General features: G+C 41.1%; 1 long non-coding RNA gene across 1 annotated transcript; it reads right to left on the reverse strand.

Moving 5' to 3' along the window:
* Nucleotides 1-817: 817 nt before the first annotated feature.
* Nucleotides 818-23,233, reverse strand: LOC309616714. The gene is made up of 3 exons (XR_014237574.1): nucleotides 23,111-23,233; nucleotides 10,222-10,353; nucleotides 818-6,549 (listed from the first exon to the last, which is right to left on the reverse strand). It is a non-coding gene; the product is annotated as an uncharacterized lncRNA (long non-coding RNA).
* Nucleotides 23,234-24,296: the final 1,063 nt, after the last annotated feature.

Consider the following 24,296-nt stretch of genomic DNA (forward strand, 5'->3'; position numbering starts at 1 on the left):
GCAGCTCAAATCCAGGTAAAAAAAAATTTTTTTTCTATGAAAGATAAAGAGGGGGGAGAAACATGGCAAAACAGAAAAGAACATGACCACACAGGCAGTAAAATGTAGCCCCTTTAGGTTACAGGGATTAGGGGCAAGTTAGCCTGTCTCAGTGCCCGTTTCTTCATTTACAAAAAGGAAAGAATTGTACATAAATCCAAAGAGTGTTGTGAAAGTTAAAGAGGTCCGTGTGCATGCAAGTGTCTGCAACTGTAGCTGGTGGGGGAGAAAAAAATAATGGCCCAACAAAGATTTGCTGCCTCACCTGCCCCCAATCCCTGTTCTAGAGAGTAATGAATGTCCCCAGGGCCAGGCTTGGAGGCAGCGGTGGGAGGGTGTTGAAGGCAACTGTACATCCACAGACAATAAGTCATCCTCGATTGTATTCTTTACAGTGCACCAGACGTGCCCCAACTATTTTTAATGCTATTTCACGGTATGGTGATAAACTAGAAAAATCACACCACCAGGTAGCACCCATGTTTGAAACTGTAGCCACACCAAGCCCTGTTTGAACAACTCACCTTTGGGAAGCAGACCCTGGGTTAGGGGCTCCGAATCAGCTCCACTTTTCACTACAGCTGAAGTGGCCTAGCCCTTAGCAGAACAGCTGTGCAGAAGAGACCTCATCCCGACCTATGTCTCCACTCGAGGGGAACATCTCCCCAAGGGCTACTTTGAGGTGAAATAGCTTTGTTATATATTGAGCATCAACTCTGTCCTAAAATCAGGAGTTCTCCTGACTCCACCCCAATGTCCAACATTCCCTCCCTATAGAGAGAGCTCTCTGGAAGCTGCTGGGCCCCCCAGCCCTGGGGCCTAGACCACCATTCTGGAAGGGAAGGCTTTTCCACCGCTATGACAGACACCAAGGCTAGAGTCCTGAGCCTGGATTCCAAGCTCCAGCCACAGCTGCCTTTCCAGTCCAGCCCTCCTCGCACTAAGTGCTCTGTGCTCCGCTCAACTAGACCTCGGGCTGCTCCCGAGCTGGTCTTGTGCTTTCCCACCAGCTCAACTTTGCTCACAAAACCCACCCCAAGCCACCTCCTCCCACAGCCTCCCTTGATTCGTCCCAGGACCATATGTGAGCCCTCCCTCCTGTGAACAAGCTTAAGCCTAACTCGACTCTCTGCCCTTTTCATGTTCTACCTTAAGTTGAAGTGTTGGTGTGCCTCTCCCACCTCCACCCCTGCCCTTCTACACTGTAACCTCCCCTCTGGCACAATCTGGTGTATTGTTTCCACGTCCCTCATGCTATCCCGCACGGTGCTCAGTAAATATTTGCCAAGTGAAAGAATCAATCCTCAGGTTTCTGAGTTCAAAATGTTGCCCTTAGGAGACTCGACACCCGCGTTTCATAGCAGCCCCACTGACATTAGGGCTGGATAACTCCTTGTTGTAAGGAGGGGGAGCTGCTCTGTGCTTTGTAACCTGTTTAACAACATCCGCGTGGCCTCCACCTGCTAGAAGCCAAGAGCAGCCTCTCCCCTACCACCCTCCCCCGCCCAGTTAGTACAGCCAAAAATATCTCCAGACATTGCCAAATGTCCCCTGGAGGGGGAACCAGTGCCCAGTGGAGCCAGTGCTCTCTACCAATAATTCTCAAACATGGCGACACGTTTAGACTCACCTGGACCTTGACACTCAGACTTGAATTCAAGCGATTCAAATCCTGGCTCCGTCGCTTACTTTGCAACCCTGGACAAGATACTTAACATTCTTCAGCCTCGGGTTTATCATCTTAAAATAAATAAAATACCACTTAGCATGTACAACTGTTGTAACGAGTCAACGATTGATAATGTGAACTTAGTAAGGGTTCAGTCAATCAGGTGAGTAAAGTAGCTACTAAGGCAAAAAGGCAACGAGTTGAGGAAAGCTCACTGAGCTTCCAGGTGGCGCAATTACAAAGCAGAGGGGATCGGTGGTGGCCGGGCTCAATTCTTTTTTTTTTTTTTTTTCAAATTGAAGTATAGTTGATTTACAATATTGTGTTAGTTTCAGGTGTATAGCAAAGTGATTCAGTTTTGGGGTTTTTTTTCAGGTTATTTTTCATCATAGGTTATTACAAGGTATTGAATATAGTTCCCAGTAAATCCTGTTGCTTATCTGTTTTATACATAGCAGTGTGGATCTGTTAATCCCATACTTCTAATATATCTTTTCCCCACCCTTACCCTTTGGTAACCATAAGTTTTCTATGTTTGTGAGTCTGTTTCTATTTTGTATATCGATTCATTTGTATTATTTTTTAGTTCCCACATATAAATGATATCATATAATATTTTTCTTTTTCTGACTTATTTCACATAGTATGATATTCTCTAGATCCAACCATGTTGCTGCTGCAAATGGTAGCAGTTCATTCTTTTTACGGCCGAGTAATATTCCATTATGTGTGTATATAGCTATATCTATATCTATATATTTCGCATCTTCTTAAGCCAACTGTCTTTTGATGGGCACTTGGGTTGCTTCCATGTCTTGGCTATTGTAAATAGTGCTGCTATGAACATTAGGGTGCATGTAATTTTTCATTAGAGTTTTCATTTTTTCCGGATATATGCCCAGGAGTGGGATTGCTGGATCATGTGGTCACTCTATTTTTAGTTTTTTAAGGAACCTCCATACTGTTTTCATAGTGGCTGCACCAATTTACATTCCAACCAACAGTGTAGGAGGGTTCCCTTTTCTCCACACCGTCTCCAGAATTTATTACTTGTAGACTTTCTGATGGTGGCCAATCTAACTGGTGTGAGGTGATACCTCATTGTGGTTCTGGTTTGTATTTCTCTAATAATTAGAGATGTTGTGCATGTTTTCATGTCCCTGTTGGCCATCTGCATGTCTTCTTTGGAGCAATGTCTATTTAGGTCTTCTGCTCATTTTTTGATTGGAATGTTTGTTTTTTGGATATTGAGTTGTATGAGCTGTCTGTATATTTTGGATATTAACCCCTTGACAGTCACATTGTTTGCAAATATTTTCTCCCATTCCACAGATTGACTTTTTGTTTGTTTATGGTTTCCTTTGCTCTGCAAAAACTTTTAAGTTTGATTAGGTCCCATTTGTTTATTTTTGCTTTTATTTCTTTTGCCTTAGGAGACTGATCTAAGAAAATATTGCTACAATTTATGTAAGAGAATGTTTTGCCTATGTTCTCTTCTAGGAGTTCTATGGCAGCATGTCTTATATTAGGTCTTTAAACCACTTTCAGTTTATTTTTGTATATGGTGTGAGGGAGTGGTCTAATTTCACTGATTTACATGTAACTGTCCAGTCTTCCCAACACCACTTGTTGAAGAGACTGTCTGTTCTCAATTGTATATTCTTGCTTCCTTTGTTGTAGATTAATTGACCGTAGGTGTGTGGGTTTATTTCTGGGCTCTGTATTCTGTTCCATTGATCTATGTGTCTGTTTCTGTGCCAATACCACACTGTTTTGATTACCGTAGCTTTGTAGTATTGTCTGAAGTCTGGGAGGGTTATGCCTCCAGCTTTGTTCTTCTTCCTCAGGACAGCTTTGGCAATTCAGGGTCTTCTGTGGTTCCATATAAATTTTAGGAGTATTTGTTCTAGTTCTGTGAAAAATGTCATGGGTATTTTGATAGGGATCACATTAAATCTATAGATTTCTTTGGGTAGTATGGCCGTTTTAACAATATTAGTTCTTCCAGTCGAAGAGCATGGGATATTTTTCCGTTTCTTTGAATCATCTTCAATGTCCTTTATCAATGTTTTATAGTTTTCAGCATGTAGATCTTTCACCTCACCTCCTTGGTTAAGCTTATCCCTAGGGTTTTTGTTTCGTTTGCTTGTTTTTGATACGATTTTTTAAAATAAATTTATTTATTTATTTTTGGCTGTGTTGGGTCTTTCTTGCTGTGCACGGGCTTTCTCTAGTTGCGGAGAGTGGGGGCTACTCTTCGTTGTGGTGCACAGGCTTCTCATTGTGGTGGCTTCTCTTGTTGCGGATCACAGGCTCTAGGGCGCGTGCGCTTCAGTAGTTGTGGCACGCAGGCTCCGTAGTTGTGGCTCACGGGCTCTAGAGCGCAGGCTCAGTAGTTGTGGCACATGGGCTTAGTTGCTCCGCGGCATGTGGGATCTTCCCAGACCAGGGATTAAACCCATGTCCCCTGCATTGGAAGGTGGATTCTTAACCACTGTGCCACCAGGGAAGTCCCTGATGTCTTTTTTTTTTAACTTTTCATTCTTCAGACTTCAAAAATATGGTAAAAATAATCAGAGTTCCAATATCTCCTTCATGCAGTTTTTTTCAAATAACATCATACATAACCATAATATCGTTATCAAAACCAGAAAATTAGCAATGATACAGTACTATTAACTAATGTACAAATTTTTAGATTTTGCTAATCATCCCATTAGTGTTCTTTTTTTTGAATTTTATTTTATTTTTTTATACAGCAGGTTATTAGTTATCTATTTTATACATATTAGTATATATATGTCAATCCCAATCTCCCAATTCATCCCACTAGTATTCTTTTTCTGATCCAGAATCCAATCCAGGATCTTACACTGAAGAAATATATCATCTCTCCTGGTCTCCTCCAATCTAGGGTACTTTGTCAGCCTTCCTTGTCTTTCATGATCTTGACACTTTTGAAGAGTATTGTCAGTTATTTTATAGAATATCCCTCAACTTGGGCTTATCTGATGTTTCCTCATGACTAATTGCAGATTATGCATTTTTGGCAAGAACACCACAGAAGTGACGTTTGCCTTCTCAGCACATCAGAGGCCCACAGTAACAATACTCATTTATGCGTGATGTTAAGTTTGAACACTAGTTAAGGCGGTGTCCATAAAGGTACTATATTCTCATTGTAGTTAATAAGTATCTTGTGGAGAGATACTTCGAAACTATGCAAATAGCCTGTTTCTTCTCGTCATACTTTTGCCCATTAATTTTTAAAATCCATTGATGATTCTCGCCTACAACAGGTATTACTATAGTCTTAGCCAAATGGTGATTTTCTATTTCCAACATTCCTTCTAAATGTATTAATTAGGATTCTACTATAAGAAAGAGCTCTTCCGGGGAATTCCCTGGTGGTCCAGTGGTTAGAACTCCATGCTTTCACTGCCAAGCGCGAGGGTTCAATCCCTGGTTGGGGAACTAGGATCCCGCAAGCTGTGTGGTGCAGCCAAGGGGAAAAAAAAAAAGAAAGAGCTCTTCCTTCTCTCTCATTTATTCAGGTATTCAATTATTTATTTATATAAGTAAATTCTCAGGGGTATTTGTGGATTATAATCCATTACTATCCTTATTTATAAAGTCATTCATATTGTCCCAAAACCGGCCACTAAGAACTTCTTCAAGTTGGCTTCTGCATCATTTTGACATATAGGGGGTTATTTTTAGCAGTTTCTGACTTTCTGACACCACTAGATGTTCCAAGCTCATCTTCTACTTTCCTTCCCTGTCCTTGGAGTCAGCCATTTCTCCTCAGAGCCACGGCTCCTTTCAGGGGAGAATGATATACACAAACCTTGGACACAAGGTATTGCCCATTGCTACAAGGGCTATTGCATCGAGGCCCTCTGGTGGACAGATGTATGCATACACACACCAACGTACTTTTTTTAGCCCCATTTTATAAATTAGGCAAATGAGGCACAGAAAAGTTAAGCAACTTGTCCAAAGTCACAAAGCTAATATGTAATAGAACTGGAAAGTCAAAAAATAATAGATCTATTGCAAAAACTAACAAGTGGAAGTTACTTCTTTACACATGCAAATCAGCAGAAAGCAATAAGACAAACATTCCAGCATAGACACACCCTTTGGGAAATAACTAGAAGTCTGCAATAATAACCACAATAATAACCATCATGTACTGAACACCTACTTGGGCACCAGGCCCCCAGTAGCTCCTTTATTCCTAACAACACTGCAAGGTGGATACTAATATCCACTCTTTACAAACCAGAGAACCAAAGATCATAGAAGCTAAGTGACTTCTCCCAGACTACAGAGTTAACTGACAGAGGAAGCAGCTGACCCCAGGTCTGCCTGGATATAAAGTCCATGCTTATTACATTGTATCAATATATTCCAAAACTGATTTTAGGTAGAACATAAATTAGTTTTTACTTTAATAGTTACATGTTTACTTTAATGCATGTTAGAAAAAAATCTAAGCATATATCAAACAGATAATCTCACAAAAAATATTGCATAGAATGAAGATGTTATGTAAATTAAATTTATTTAAAGAAAAAAGTATGAAATAAATAATAGTAGAGGTGGTATAAGCTATAGCAAAAATCATTAAGGTGGTCCAAAAATGCCTGACGTTTGGGGGACATAATACTATAGTAACGGCTTCATTTTCAGTTACACCATGACATTAGGTCATGTAGGGCTGCAGAAAGAACAGCAGAGTAGGAGTCTTGGACCTGGATTTTAGCTCCAGATGAGTCACCATTACCTTTGTGAACTTGGGCATTTCATTTGCTCTCTCTGGGTCTCAGTTTCCTCACCTGAAAATAAAAGGGACAGTGATTTAATTAATTAGTACAACTCTTTTAAAAGCAACTTGGTAAAGATATCAAGAAACATAAAACTGTTCTTAACTTTTGACCCAGTAATTCCACTTGGGAAATCTTCCCCGAGACAGAAATCCAACATTTAGAAAACAGTTACAAAGAAATTTATCAATATCCAAAAATAAAACAATCTAAATATTCAACAATGAGAGAACAATTAAGTAATCTGGGGACTCCCCTGGTGGTCCAGCAGTTAAGACTCTAAGCTCCCAATGCAGGGGGCCCGGGTTTGATCCCTGGTCAGGGAACTAGATCTTGCATGTTGCAACTAAGAGCCCGCACACCGCAATGAAGATCCCACGTACCGCAACTAAAACCTGGCGCAGCCAAATAAATAAATAAAATTTTTTTTTAAAAAAGTAATCTGAAAAGTAACACTTGGGAGTGTTATGTAGTCATTCAAAATGTCTGTTATAAATGTTGTAAGACAACATGGGAACAAGCTTATAAAGTGAACAAAAAGAAATTCGTTCACATACTGTGGTTATCACTATATTTAAAAAATCGTATTCACACTAAAATTCCAACAGTTGGTAAGAGTAAAGTTTATTTTGGACTTAACAAATTTTCTCTAATATAGTTATGTCCCATTAAAAATGAATATATATGGAATCTGAAAAAAAAAATGGTACTCATGAACCTAGTGGCAGGGCAGGAATAAAGATGTAGACATAGAGAATGGACTTAGGACATGGGGTGGGGAGGGGGAAGCTGGGGTGAAGTGAGAGTAGCATCGACATATACACACTACCGAATGTAAAATTGCTGGTGGGAAGCAGCAGCATAGCACAGGGAGATCAGCTCAGTGATTTGTGACAACTTAGAGGGGTGACATAGGGAGAGTGGGAGGGAGGCTCAAAAGGGAGGGGACATGGGGATATATGTATGCATATGGCTGATTCATTTTATTGCACAACAGAAACTAACACAGTATTGTGAAGCAATTATACTGCAATGAAGATCAGTTTTTTTAAAAATGAAGAAGAAAAACTCATCAGTGAAGGTGTTCCAAGATACCTCATCTCCAAGATACCTTCTGGCTCCAGTATTCTGTGGCTTTTCTCCAGAACCAGAAGTAGAGGTCAGGCGAGAGTAAAATATTAGAAAAGTTTAGACAGCAGGGGCCATGCTTGTTGAAATTAACACAACTCAAAACAGCACATGAGAACATTTGGAAGCCAGCAAGTAGGGAAATGATGCAACACCCTCCATCTGTGTGACAGAAAGGGCAGAAAGGGTCTGGGAAATAGGGCTGGATTGAACCAGATGCTGCTCTAAGGGCCCTCTCTGGACAACCTGTCCATCCGCTTATCAAAAAAACATTTACCACGTGTCTACCATGTGTCAGGAGCCCTGTAGCTGAATGACTACTGAGCCATTGGTTCAGACTCTAGTGAGGGAGAAAGATTTTCAGTTTGCTAGGACCGCCATAACAAAATACCACAGGCTAGGAGACTTAAACAACAACAACTTATTTTATCACAATTCTGAAGGCTAGAAAGTTCAAGATAAAGTGTCAGCAACTTTGGTTTCTTCTGAGGCCTCTCTCCTTGGCTTACAGATGGCTATCTCCTTACTGTTTCCTCACCTGGTCATTCCTCTGTGCATGTACATGCCTGGTGTCTCTTTGTGTGCCCAAATCTCTTCTCCTTATAAGGACTCCAGTCAGATTGGATTAGAGCCCAACCATCAGGGCCTCATTTGAACTTAATCATCTCTTTAAAGTCCCTATCCTCAAATACAGTCATTCTGAGTTATTAAGGGTTAGGGCTTCAATGAGTTTTAGGGGGACACAGTTCAGTCCACAACACATTTCAAACAACAAGCTATGAGTGTAATTGTGCAATGATACAGCTGCATTCAAATGTGATGGGGAAACATGTGAAGGCATAATTAAGTCTGGCAGGAAATATGAGCAACTCCTATACAGAGGAAGCGTCATCTGGGCCCATTTCTAGTCCCAGAATCTCTATAAAACATCATACTTGATTGTCATAAAAATATTTTAGGTATCACAAAATGCAAATAAGATAGCATCAGGTGATAAGACAGACCTGAATGGAGGCCAAAACAGAATGGATTTGTTCCAGAGGAACAAAGGTAAATACCATCCTCTTATAGTTGAACTGGGATTATGGATTCAAATACAACCAAACATGGAGGTCAGGTGAAGTTCCTGACTGGTTAATGGAATAATCTACTCCTTGCTCTCATTCCTTAAGTCTTGAGGATTTTAATGGGGGGAGGATGTAAGGTCTGGATTAACCCCTACCTTTTGTGCTCTTTTCCATCCAGAAGCCATTCTTTCTCGACCTACTTCCAGGTAAGCTTTTCTCTAAGCCAGATTTTAAACTTCAATTCCTTATCCATTTAAAATACTCCTCTCTTGGGTGTGGAGAAAAGGGAACCCTCCCACCCTGGTGGTGGGAATGTAAATTGGTGCAGCCACTATAGAAAACAGTATGGAGGTTCCTCAAAAAACTAAAAATAGAATTGCCATATGATCTAGCAATCCCACTCCTGGGCATATATCCAGACAAAACTATAATTTGAAAAGATACATGCACCCCAATGTTCATAGCAGCACTATTTCCAATAGCCAAGACATGGAAGCAACCTAAATGTCCATTGACAGATGAATAGATAAAGAAGAGGTGGTACATATACACAATGGAATATTACTCAGCCATAAAAAAGAATGAAATGCCATTTGCAGCAACACGGATGGACCCAGAGATTATCATACTAAGTGAAGTAAGTCAGAAAGAGAAAGACAAATACCATATGATATCACTTATATGTGGAACCTAAAATATGACGCGAGTGAACTTATTTACGAAACAGAAACAGGCTCACAGACATTGAAAACAAACTTATGGCTACCAAAGGGGAAAGGGGGTGGGGGAAGGATAAACTAGGAGTTTGGGATTAGCAGATACAAACCATTATATATAAAATAGATAGGGGACTTCCCTGGTGGTCCAGTGGTTAAGAATCCACCTTCCAATGCAGGGACGTGGGTTGGGAACTAAGATCCCACATGCCGCTGGGCAACTAAGCCCACACACCACAACTACTGAGCCCGCACGCCGCAACTAGAGAAGCCTGTGTGCCACAACGAAAGTTCCCACATGCCGCAACTAAGATCCCGCGTGCCACAACTAACACCCGATGCAGCCAAATAAACTTAAAAAAAAATAAAATAAAATAGACAAACAAAAAGGTCCTACAGTATAGCACAGGGACCTATATTCAATATACTGTAATACATCATAATGGAAAAGAATATGAAAAAGAATATGTGTGTGTGTGTGTGTTTGTATAAAACTGAATAACTTTGCTGTACACCAGAAATTAACACAACATCATAAATGAACTATACAATTTAAAAAATATAACAGGGAATTCCCTGGCATTCCAGTGGTTAGGACTCTGCACTTTCACTGCCAAGGGCCTGGGTTCAACCCCTGGTCAAGGAACAAAGATCCTACAAGCCACGCAGCATGGCCTAAATAAATAAATAAATAAAATACGTATAAAATACTCCTCTCTTCAAGTTCCCTAGATCCCTGAGTTAAAAAGGAAGAGCAATGGAGCTGCACTGACCTCAGTAGCACAATGACAGGGGACCAATTCTCTTGGCGCCTTTGCTTTCCAGTGACTGGAAATGATCTGTTTCCTTCTGACATGGGTCACCAGAGGCCATAGGGACCAACGCCAGGCTTCTGGGAGGTGGCTCTGAGAAGGCGCCCAAGAATGTGAGTGCAAAGGTCAGTAATTCAATATTGACAACAGGGGTGCACCATCAACATCCCAGCTTGCTCCCCTGAGTCCCTCTGGGACCAGAGCAGATGTTATCTGAGCTGACCTCACCCTCTCCCCTCTCCACAAGACCATCACATGCAGCAACAACACTTATTTTCTTTCTGACTCTTAGGCAAGAGCTGGACTCCTCCAAGGTCCAGGGGGGAGCTGGCTGAATCTCTGGCTGCCTCCTCTCCCTTACCCTTTTTTCCCCAACAACCCAGGGCTGCCTTCCAAGACCTTCCTGGACCCCATTCTCAACCTTATTTTACTCACAGGCAAGACTGAAATCAGAGAGGCAAGGCTTGCTTGAGGTAAAGCAGCCACTAAAAGGCAGTCACCTAGGTCTTATTCCTTTTTTTTCAGTCTCCCTAATGATACCCTGATGCCTCCTCCTAACCTGCCACCAAATTCTTTGCCCATACAGGTCAGGCAAACAACTTAGAGACCCTGGTGCTCATAGAACTGGATATCTCCACTGTTCTTGGTTGACCCTTTCCCACACCCACTGCAGTATGAAAACGAATCAAGAGGCAAGGACGATGGCAAGTAAAGTCCTAGCCCTCAAACTTGTTGACCCTCCTAAGCAGCAACCCCCTTACTTCAGATTGATTCCTGAGAGCCCCTGAAAGAAAACTCATGACAGTGCCCGGGCTGCCAAAGAAGCCACGTCCCTGTGATCATTTCAAGGGCAGAGTGAAGAAAACCAGTAAGTTGCAAAAGAATGACATTCCTTAAACGAGAGTCACTCTGTGGAATCAACTAGGGTTGAAGCAGGGGTTGCGAAGAGATAAGAGAGATGAAATGAAGATCAGGATAAGCACACTCCTCAGCCATTTCTACTCAATGTCAACTTGTGGGGAAAGAGGAAGACAAGAAAAGCAGAATACAGTTCCCTTACAACTAGAGAGGTATAACCAAATTCTTTAATGATAGAATGCCATTGCTTATCAAAGTGGAGGGAGATGGGGCTGTTGGGGACCTGGCCATTGATCTTTGGAGATGACACCAGTGTTGGTGTCAAACAGAATTTGATTGCTCCCTAGTCTGTTATTAAATGTCATATAAAAAGTATATTGGCAAATCTTAAACTGATTGATATTATGATATTATCAAGAATAAGATAAATCAAGAGGAGGAGACAAGATGGCAGAGTAGAAGGACATGAGCTCACCCCTTCTTACAGAAACACCAAAATCACAACTAACTGCTGAACAACCACCGATAAAAAAATGCTGGAAGCTACCAAAAAAGATATCCTACATCCAAAGACAAAGAAGAAGCCACAATAACATGGTAGGAGGGGTACAATCGCGACAAAATCAAATCCCATACACTTCGGGTGGGCAACTCACAAACTGGAAAATTATACCACAGAAGTTCTACCACAGGAATGAAAGTTCTGAGCCCCACGTCAGCCTCCTCAGCCTGAGGATCTGGCAACATGAAGAGGAGCCCCCAGAGAATCTGGCTTTGAGGGCCAGTGGGGATTGACTGCAGGAATTCCAAAGGACTGGGAGAAACAGAAACTCAACTCTTGGAGGGTAAACACAGGGTCTCGTGCACACCAGGACACAGGGGAAAAAGTGGTGACCTCATAAGACACTGGGCCAGACTTAACTGCTATTATTAGAGGATCCTGTGCAGAGGCAGAAGGTGGCTGTGGCTCACTGTGGGGACAAGAACACTGGCGGAGGCAGTTCTGGTGAGTACTCATTGGCATGAGGCTTCTTGAAGGCCACCATTTTCCCACCAAGACCTGCCCCCAGCCAATAGCCTGTACGCTCCAGTGCTGGGACGCCTCAGGCCAAACAACCAACAGGGTAGGAACACAGCCCCACCCATCAGCAGACAGGCTGCTTAAAGTCTTCCTGAATAAACAGCTACCCAATAAACACACCCCCTGACACAGCCCTGCCCAAGAGGGACAAGACGCAGCTCCACCCACCAGTAGGCAGGCACCAGTCCTCCTCACCAGGAAGCCTGCACAACCCTCTTAGACAGCATCATCCACCAGGGGACAGACAGCAGAAGCAAGAAGGACTACAACCCTGAAGCCTGTGGGACAGAAACTGCAATCACAGGAAGTTAGACAAAATGAGACAGCAGAGGAATATATCCCAGATGAAGGAACAAGATAAAACCCCAGAAGAACAACTATGTGAAGTGGAGAGAGGCAACCCACCTGAAAAGGAATTCAGAGTGATAATAGTAAAGATGATCCAAGATCTCAGAAAAAGAATGCAGGCACAGATTGAGTATATATAAGAAATGCTTAACAAACAGCTAGAAGAATTAAAGAACAAACAAACAGAGATGAAAAATACAATAACTGAAAACTACACTAGAAGGAATCAATAGCAGAAGAACTGAGGCAGAAGAATGGATAAGTGAGCTGGAAGACAGAATGGTGGAAATCACTGCCACAGAACACAATGAAAAAGAAAAAGAAATGAGGACAGTCTAAGAGACCTCTGGGACAACATTAAACGCACCAACATTCGCATTATAGGGGTCCCAGAAGGAGAGGAGAAAGAGAAAGAACCTGAGAAAATACTTGAAGAGATAATAGCTGAAAAATTCCCCAACATGGGAAAGGAAACAGTTACCCAAGTCCAGGAAGCACAGAATCCCAGGCAGGATAAACCTAAGGAGGAACACACCGAGACACATAGTAATCAAACTGACAAAAATTAAAGATAAAGAAAAAATAGTAAAAGCAACAAGGGAAAAGCAACAAATAACATGCAAGAGAACTCCCATAAAGTTATCAGCCATTTTCTCAGCAGAAACTCTGCAGGCCAGAAGGGAGTGGCATGATATATTTAAAGTGATGAAAGAGAAGAACCTACAACCAAGAATACTCTACCCAGCAAGGCTCTCATTCAGATTCAACAAAATTGAAGAAATCAAAAGCTTTAGAGACAAGCAAAATCTAAGAGAATTCAACCACCAGACCAGCTTTGCAACAGATGCTGTGAGTACTTCTCTAGGCAGAAAAGAAAAGGACACAACTAGAAACAAGAAAATTACAAATGGAAAAGCTCACTAGTAAAGGCAAACATACTATAAAGGTAGGAAATCATCCTCACATAAATATGATATCAAAACCAGTAATCATGAGAGGAGGAGGGTACAAATGCAGGATATTTGAAATGGATTTGAAATTAAAAGACCACCATCTTAAAACAATCTTGTTTATATATAGACTGCTATCAATATATCAAAACCTCATGGTAACTGCAAACCAAAAATCTACAACAGATACACACACAAAAAAGTAAAAGGAATCCAAACACAACACTAAAGTTACTCATCAATCACAAGAGAAGAGAACAAGAGAGGAAGGGAAGAAAAAACACCGCAAAAAACAAATCCAAAACAATTAACAAAATGGAAATAAGAACAAACATATTGATAATTACCTTAAACATAAATGGATTAAATGCTCCAATCAAAAGACACAGACAGACTGAATGGATACAAAAACAAGACCTGTATTGGGACTTCCCTGGCAGTCCAGTGGTTAAGGCTCTGCGCTTCCACAGCAGGGGGCACAGGTTTGATCCCTGGTCAGGGAACTAAGATCCCACATGCCACACAGCACAGCCAAAAAAAAAAAAAAAAAACCCAAGACCCATATATATGCTGTCTAAAAGAGACTGACTTCAGATCTAGGGACACATACAGACTGAAAGTGAGGGGATGGAAAAATGTATTCCATGCAAATGGAATTCAAGAGAAAGCTGGAGTAGCAATACTCATATCAGAAGAAATAGAATTTAAAATAAACACTGTTGGGTCTTCCCTGGTGGCGCAGTGGTTGAGAATCTGCCTGCCAATGCAGGGGACACGGGTTCGGGCCCTGGTCTGGGGGGATCCCACATGCCATGGAGCGGCTGGGCCTGTGAGCCACAACTACTGAGCCTGCGCACCTGGAGCCTGTGCTCCGCAACAACAGAGGCCGCGACAGTGAGAGGCCTGCGCACCGTGATGAAGAGTGGCCCTCGCTCACTGTAACTAGAGAAAGCCCTCTCACAGAAACAAAGACCCAACACAGCCAAAAATTAATTAATTAATTAATTAATTAATTAAAATAAACACTGTTACAAGAGACAAAGAAGGGCATTACATAATGAACAAGGGATCAATCCAAGAAGGAGATATAACAATTGTAAATGTATATGCACCGTTAAAAAAAGAAAATGTATATGCACCACACATAGGAGCACCTCAGTATATAAGGCAAATGCTAACAGCCACAAAAGGAGAAATCAACACTAACACAATAATATTGGGGGGTCTTCAACACTCCATTTTCATCAGTGGACAGATCATCCAGACAGAAACTCAATAAGGAAACACAGGCCTTAAATGACACATTAGACCAGACCAACTTAATTGATATTTATAGAGCATTCCATCCAAAAGCAGCAGAATACACATTCTTTTCAAGTGCACATGGAACATTCCCCATGATTGATCACATGCTAGGCCACAAAGAGAGCCTCAGTAAATTTAAGAAAACTGAAATCATATCAAGCATCTTTTCCAACCACAACACTATGAGATTAGAAATCAACTACAAGAAAAAAACTGTAAAAAACACAAACACGTGGAGGCTAAACAATATGTTACTAAACAACCAATGGATCACTGAAGAAATCAAAGAGGAAATCAAAAAATACCTAGAGACAAATGAAAATGAAAGCACGACCATCCAAAATGTATGGGACAAAGCAAAAGCAGTTCTAAGAGGGAAGTTTATAGCAATAAAATCTTACCTCAAGCAGACTCTCAAATAAACAACCTAACAAGAAGAATCTCAAATAAACAACCTAACCTTACACCTAAAGCAACTACAGAAAGAAGAACAAACGAAATCCAAAGTTAGTAGAAGAAAGGAAATCATAAAGATCAAAGCACAAAGAGTGAAATAGAGAGGAAGAAAACAATAGAAAAGATCAATGAAACTAAAAGCTGGTTATTTGAAAAGATAAACAAAATTGATAAACCTTTAGCCAGACTCATCAAGAAAAAGGAGGGGGGTGCTTCCCTGGTGGCGCAGTGGTTGGGAATCTGCCTGCCAGTGCAGGGGACACAGGTTCGAGCCCTGGCCTGGGAAGGTCCCACATGCCGTGGAGCAACTAAGCCCATGCGCCACAACTGCTGAGCCTGCGCTCTAGAGCTCATGAGCCACATCTGCTGAGCCCACGTGCCACAACTACTGAAGCCTGCACGCCTAGAGCCTGTGCTCTGCAACAAGAGAAGCCACCGCAACGAGAAGCCCGCGCACCACAACAAAGAGTAGCCCCCACTCACTGCAACTAGAGAGAGCCAGCTCGCAGCAACGGAGACCGAGTGCAGCCAAAAATAAATAAATAAATAAATAAATTTATTAAAAAGGAGGGAGAGGGCTCAAATCAATAAAATAGAAATGAAAAAGGAGAAGTTACAACAGACACCACAGAAATACAAAGGATCAGGGCTTCCCTGGTGGCGCAGTGGTTGAGAATCTGCCTGTCAATGCAGGGAACACAGGTTCGAGCCCTGGTCTGGGAAGATCCCACATGCCACGGAGCAACTAGGCCCGTGAGCCACAACTACTGAGCCTGCACGTCTGGAGCTTGTGCTCCGCAACGAGAGGCCGCGATAGTGAGAGGTCCGCGCACCGCGATGAAGAATGGCCCCCGCTTGCCGCAACTAGAGAAAGCCCTTGCACAGAAACGAAAACCCAACACAGCCAAAAATAAATAAATAAATAAATAATAAAAATAAAGGAATTAAAAAAAAAAAAGAAATACAAAGGATCATAAGAGACTACTACAAGCAGCTGTATGCAAATAAAATGGACAACCTAGAAGAAATGGATAAATTCTTAGAAAGGTACAGTCTCCCAAGACTGAACCAGGAATAAACAGAAAATATGAACAAGACAAACCACAAGTACTGAAATTGAATCTGTGATTTAAAAACTCCCAACAAACAAAATCTATCAAACATTTAGAGAAGAGTTAACACCTATCCTTCTGAAACTATTCCAAAAAATCACAGAGGAAGGAACAGTCCCAAACTCATTCCATGAGGCCACTATCACCCTGACAGCAAAACCAGACAAAGATACTACAAAAAAAGAAAATTACAGGCCAATATCACTGATAAACAAACATGCAAAAATCCTCAACAAAATACTAGCAATCCAAATCCAACAATACATTAAAAGGACCATACACCATGATCAAGTAGGATTTAACCCAGGGATGCAAGGATTTTTCAATATCTGCAAATCAATCAGTGTGATACACCACACCAACAAATTGAAGAATAAAAGCCATATGTTTATCTCAATAGATTCAGAAAAAGCTTTTGACAAAATTCAACACCAATTTACAATAAAAACTCTCCAGAAGGTGGGCATAGAGGGAACATACCTCAACATAATAAAGGCCATATATTACAAGCCTACAGCTAACATCATACTCAATGGTGAAAAGCTGAAAGCATTTCCTCTAAGACCAGGAACCAGACACTCTCGCCACTTTTATTCAACATAGTTTTGGATGTTCTAGCCGTGGTCATCAGAGAAGAAAAAGAAATAAAGGGAATACAAATCGGAAAAGAGGAAGTAAAACTGTCATTGTTTGCAGATGACGTGATACTACACGTAGAAAATCCTAAAGATGCTACCAGAAAACTACTAGAGCTCATCCATGAATTCGGTAAAGTTGCAGGATGCAAAATAAACACACAGAAATCTGTCGCATTTCTATACGCTAACAACAAGAGATCAGAAGAGAAATTAAAGAAACAATCCCATTTACCATCGCATCACAATGCATAAAATACCTAGGAATAAACCTACCTAAGGAGGCAAAAGACCTGTACTCCGAAAACACAGGATGCTGATGAAAGAAATCGAAGATAACACAAACAGATGGAAAGATATATCATGTTCTTGGATTGGAAGAATCAATATTGTCAAAATGACATACTACCCAAGGCAGTCTACAGATTCAATGATTACCAATGGCATTTTTCACAAAACTAGAACAAAAAAAAATCTTAAAATTTGTATGGAGACAAAGAAGACCCCAAATAGCCAAAACAATCTTGAGAAAGAAAAGCAGAGTTGGAGGAACCAGGCTCCCTGACTTCACACTATACTACAAAGCTACCGTCATCAAAACAGTATGGTACTGGAACAAAAACAAAAATATGAATCAATGGAACAGGATAGAAAGCCCAGAAATAAACCCATGCACCTTTGGTCAATTAATCTACGACAAAGGAGGCAAGGGTATACAAAAGACAGCCTCTTCAATAAATGGTGCTGAGAAAACTGGACAGCTACACATAAAAAAATGAAATTAGAACATTCTTTAACACCATACACAAAAATAAACTCAAAATGGATTAAAGACCTAAAGCTAAGACCAGATACTATAAAACTCTTAGAGGAAAATATAGGCAGAGAACTCTTTGACATAAATTGCAGCAACATCTTTTTCAATCTGTTTCCTAGAGTAATGGAAATAAAAACAGAAATAAACAAATGGGACCTAATTAAACTCAAAAGCTTTTGCACAGCAAAGGAAACCAGAAACAAAATGAAAAGACAACCCACAGAATGGGAGAAAATATTTGCGATCGAAGCGACCGACAAGGGATTAATCTCCAAAATATACAAACAGCTCATATGGCTCAATATCAGAAAACCAAACAACCCACTCAAAAAAATGGGTGGAAGATCTTAATAGACATTTCTCCAAAGAAGACATACAGATAGCCAAAAACCACATGAAAAGATTCTCAACATCACTAATTATTAGAGAAGTACAAATCAAAACTACAATGAGGTATCACCTCACACCAGTCAGAATGGCCATCATCCAAAAGTCTACAAACAATAAATGCTGGAGAGGGTGTGGAGAAATGGAAACCCTCCTACCTGTTGGTGGGAATGTAAATTGGTACAGCCACTATGGAGAACAGTATGGAGGTTCCTTAAAATCCTAAAAATAGAGCTACCGGGCTTCCCTGATGGCGCAGTGGTTGAGAATCTGCCTGCCAATGCAGGGGACACGGGTTCGAGCCCTGGTCTGGGAAGATCCCACATGCCACGGAGCAACTGGGCCCGTGAGCCACAATTACTGAGCCTGCGCTTCTGGAGCCTGTGCTCCGCAACAAGAGAGGCCACGATAATGAGAGCACCGCGCACCGTGATGAAAAGTGACCCCCACTTGCCGCAACTAGAGAAAGCCCTCACACAGAAACGAAGACCCAACACAGCCATAAATAAATAAAACCCAAAAGTTTAAAAAAAAAATACTTAGTAAGAATAGGAAAAGAAAACATTTAAAAAAAAAATAGAGCTACCATACAATCCAGCAATCTCACTCCTGGGCATATATACAGAGAAAAACATGGTTTGAAAGGATATATGCACCTCAGTGTTCATTGCAACACTGTTTACAATAGCCAAGACATGGAAGCAGCCTAAATGTCCATCAACAGATGAGGACAAAGAAGATATGGTGGGGACTTCCCTGGTGGCACAGTGGTTAAGAATCTGCCTGCCAATGCAGGGGACATGGGTTTGATCCCTGGTCCCGGAAGATCCCACATGTCACGGAGCAACTAAGCCCCTGTGCCACAACTACTGAGCCTGCGCTCTAGAGCCTGCGAGCCACAACTACTGAGCCCACGTGCCAAACTACTGAAACCCATGCGCCGAGAGCCCGTGTTCCACAACAAGAGAAGCCACCGAAATGAGAAGCCCATGCACCGCAGTGAAGAGTAGCCCCCGCTCGCCGCAACTAGAGAAAGCCCGTGCTCAGCAACAAAGACCCAATGCAGCCAGAAATAAATAAATTAAATAAATAAATTTTTTTAAAAAAGAAGATATGGTACAAATATACAATGGAATATTACTCAACCATTAAAAAGAATGAAATAATGCCATGCAGCAACATGGATGGACCTGGAGATTATCACACTAAGTGAAGGAAGTCAGACAGAGAAAGACAAATATCATGATCTCACTTATATGTGGAATCTTTTAAAAAAATGATACAAATGAACTTATTTACAGAAACAGAAACAGACTCACAGACTTAGTGAATGAACTTATGGTTACGGGAGGGAAGAGGGGTGGGGGAGGGATAGACTGGGAGTTTGGGATTGACATGTACACACTGCTATATTTAAAATAGATAACCAACAAGGACCTACTGTATAGCACAGGGAGCTCTGCTCAATACACTGTAATAACCCAAATGGAAAAAGAATTTGAAAAAGAATAGATACATGTATATGTATAACTGAATCACTCTGCTGTACACTTGAAACTAACACAACATTGTTAATCAACTATAGTCCAATATAAAATATAAATTTTTAAAAAAGAATAAGATAAATCAAGATCTTTATCACTGTTGATGGAGGTAAAATACAATTTGGTAGTATACCTATCAAAAACAGGGAGTTCCCTGGCGGTCCAGTGGTTAGGACTCGGCGCTTTCACTGCCAGGACCCCGGTTCAATGCCTGGTCAGGGAAATAACATCCTGCAAGCCGAGAGGCGTGGCCAAAAAAAAAAAAACTTAAATGTGTGCACCTTTTAACCAGTGATCTCACTTCACAATCTCTAGTATAGAATATTAGCATGCATACTCAAAGATATATGTACAAGCATATCAATTATACCAGTATTTGTACTGACAAATAAATGAAATTTTAAATGTTCATCATTAACAGACTTATTCTGTGATCATTTCACCATGTATACAAATATCGAATCATTATGTTGTACACGTGAAACTAATATAATGTTACATGTCAATTATACCTCAGTTTAAAAACTCATCAAAAGCAAATTGGGCACTTCTGCAGTTGACAAAAATAATTAGGTAGATCATTATGTATTCATTGGAAAGATATCCACAATACATTAAGTGAAATAAAGGTGCAGAGACCCCTCTATTTTAAACCCATCACAAAAATAAAATTCAGTGAATTAAAGATCTAAATATGAAAAACAAAGGAATGTAGGAGAATATATTCATGACCTTGGGGTAGGAAAGGATTTCTTAAACAAGATACAAAAAATACGTCATAAAGGAAAAGATTAATAAATCGTCATTCATTGAAATTAAGAATTTTGATCATCAAAAGAATAAAATGGGGAATTCCCTGGCGGTCCAGTGGTTAGGACTCAGCGCTCTCACTGCCAAGGGCGTGGGTTTGCTCCCTGGTCAGGGAACTAAAATCCCACAAGCTGCGTGGCACAGACAAAACAAAACAAAACCAAAAGGAAGAATAAAACGACAGTCTACAGAGTAGGAGTAATGTCTACAACATATATGATCAACAAAGGATTACTATTCAGACTATATAAGGAATTCCTGTATATCAATGGCAGGCAACACAACAAATAGGAAAAAGACTTGAATAGGCACTTCAGAGACAAGAAATCCAGGTAACTAATAAACATGTGAAATGGCACTCAACCCTTCTAGTAACTGGAAAAATATGAATTAAACCCAAACAGAGATCATTATATATCATCAGACTGGCAACAATTTTAATGTCTGACAATACCAAGTACTGGCAGAGAGTAGAACAGAGAAACTCTCATCTCCTGCTAATGGGAGTGTAAATTGCTAAATCACTTTGAAAAAGTGCTGGTGGTTATTTACTAAAGTTTAAGCTTTGTGACCAAGCAATTCCACTCTTAGATGTATTCTCAAAAAGAATGCTTGCTTATGTACAGCGGGAGACATGAACAAGGATTTCATAGCAGCGTTGTTCATAACTACCCCAAACTGAAAACTGATCCATGAATAAATAAATAGTACTATATTCAAATATTATATATCTATGAGAATGAACAATAAAAAAAAACATAAATGAATATTACAAACATAATGTTGAATAAAAGAAAAAAAACAAAAGAAAATAGTTATTGCCTGATTTCATATACATAAAGTTCAAAAAAAGGCAAAATTAAACTATTTAGGAATTTATACGTAGGTGGTAAAACTATAAAGAAAAAAAGTAAATGTTTACTATAAAAGTCGGGATTACCAATGTGAGGGGGAGAGAGAGGTTAGTAATCAGAAAAGGAGGAGGGTTGTTGGCAATATTCTATTTCTAGGCCTGGGTAGTAGTTTCATGAATATCTTCCTTGTAACTATTTATTGAACTGCACACATAAGTTTTATGGACTTCTATAGATGTATAATATTGTGCGATAGGGACTTCCCTGGTGGTCCAGTGGCTAAGACTCCATGCTCCCAATGCAGGGGGCCTGGGTTCAATCCCTGGTCAGGGAACTAGATCCCACACACTGAAACTGAGATCTCGCACGTGGCAACGAAGATCCTGCATGCCACAACTAAGACTCGGCACAGCCAAATAAATAAATAAATTTAAAATATATATATATTGTGCAATAGGGGCTTCCCTGGTGGCACAGTGGTTAAGAATCCGCCTGCCAATGCAGGGGACACAGGTTCAAGCCCTGGTCCGGGAGAATCCCACATGCCTCGGAGCATCTAAGCCCGTGCGCCACAACTACTGAGCCTGCGCTCTAGAGCTCATGTTCCGCAACAAGAGAAGCCACCGCGATGAGAAGCCCGTGCACCACAATGAAGAGTAGCCCCCGTGACTTCTCTGGTGGCGCAGTGGTTATGAATCCGCCTGCCAATTCAGGGGACACGGGTTCAAGCCCTGGTCCGGGAGGATCCCACATGCCTCGGAGCATCTAAGCCCGTGCGCCACAGCTACTGAGCCTGTGCTCTAGAGCCCACAAGCCACAACTACTGAGCATGCGTGCCACAACTACTGAAGCCCACAGCCTAGAGCCCATGCTCTGCAACAAGAGAAGCCACCGCAATGAGAAGCCCACGCACCGCAAGGAAGAGAAGCCCCCGCTCGCTGCAACTAGAGCAAGCCCGCACAGCAACAAGACCCAAAGCAGCCAAAAGATAAATTTAATTAATTAATTAATTAATTGTTGTTTTTAAAAAAGAGTAGCCCCCACTCGCCGCAACTAGAGAAAGCCTGCGCGCAGCAATGCAGACCCAATGCAGTCCAAAAATAAATAAATTTAAAAAATATTGTGCAATAGTAAAAGATTTGTTAAAGGTACAGAGCAAAACAATATGTATAGTATAAGCTCATTTTTTTTAAAGTAAACTATTATGTTTACCTACAAAAAGATATGGAGAACAAACTATTATGTATAAAATAAATAAGTTTTATTTTAATTTTTCCACTAGATGAGTCTTACTTTTAACATTTTAAAAGCTCTCATAAAAATTAAATTTAAAAAATGCATTAACAGTAGTCTCCCCCTTTTGTTTTCAACCTAGGACACTAAAGACACCACAAGAAGCCAACCAAGCCCTCCAGAGCCTGCCAGCAATTTCTCAGCTGGCAAGCTTTGCTCTGCCCTTACAGGAGCTATGAGAGCCCACCCTCCCGATGAAACATTCTCAGTCAACAAGGCAGTGAGCGCACCTTAAGATGCTCTTCTCCCACCTCAAGCTCCCTATCCCTGTCTCTACTCCCTAAACCATTCTAGTGTTCTCAAAAAAAAGCATTATCACCAAAATTATTGCTCCCTCTAATGCCTTCTCCTGACGGTCTTTTCCTGTGCCCTCTACCTACCCAGGCTTAAGCTTACTTACCTGAAAGAAACCAGGAAATCCAGGTTTCCTAGCTGGCACCACCTGACCTTAAATACAACCAGGCAAGTAGCAAACATAAGTCAATTAATATACCTAAATCTAATAGAGCAAAATCATTTTGTTTCAAAGGGGTCCGGAAATTCACGTTCAACCCAGTCGACCCATTTTACCCTGTAAATTCTAAACTTAATCCAGATTCTACACACACCTCTCCCCAACACCACCCTCAATCTTTCTCCACTGCCCAACCTGTTATTCCTTTACTCATTCAACAAACCCTTCTGAGCTAAGAGCTAGGTGGGGCAAAGAAAGGAGTTAAAGCAATGAATCAGACATTGTCTTAGTAAAGATAATATAGATTAAAAAAAAACCTGACACAATTTCCTAGCAGGTAAAATGCTTCCAGTATGTATGATTATCATCATCATCATCATCATCACCATCATCATCATCATCATCAATGGTCATCTGACTCTGTAACTTTCCAATCTACTACAGAATACATATATGCAGAAGCAGAGTTGAAAGCTAGAGACATGGTGTGGTCCTGAAAAGGGCTTCAAGTGAAAAAATGAGAGGGTGCCTTTTTTTTAACATGGGAGTAAAATGATCAGAACGATAATATAAGGAAATAAAATGGCAACCATTTGAAAGAATGAATAAAGAGGAAAACATTAAAACAGTGTAGATCCGGGGAATTCCCCGGCGGTCCAGTAGTTAGGACTCAGCACTCTCACTGCTGTGGCCCTGGATTCAATCCCTGGTTGGGGAACTAAGATCCCGCAAACCGCAGCAGCCAAAAAAAAAAAAAAAAAATGTGTAGATCCTGCCTCCCCCTCTGACCATTTCCTCAAACATCAGAAGGGGAGAAAAGAAAAGAAACACCAAGCCAGAATCTGGCTTCTGTCATCCAGGTTGAACAGAGGACTAAGTTGGGATGCTGGCCTTATGAGGAGCAGCATTTTAACTGAGTGGTGAGTTGGGCGGGGTCCTAGTTATGACACAACAGGGCAAGCCCCTCCCCTCTGATAGGAGAGTGTGCTGGGCACACAGCCTCCTCCTGTTCCCAATCCTCCTCTGAAAGCAGGAGGAACAGAGCACATCACTTGGCACAGGAGTAGGGGGCCACTTGCCAACTGCCTTAAAAAAGGAAGAGCAGGGATGCCAGGATGAAGGAGTGGAACCC

This window comes from Balaenoptera borealis (genome assembly GCF_965194805.1).
Source record: "Balaenoptera borealis genome assembly, chromosome: 19".
NCBI classification, from domain to species: Eukaryota; Metazoa; Chordata; class Mammalia; order Artiodactyla; family Balaenopteridae; genus Balaenoptera; species Balaenoptera borealis.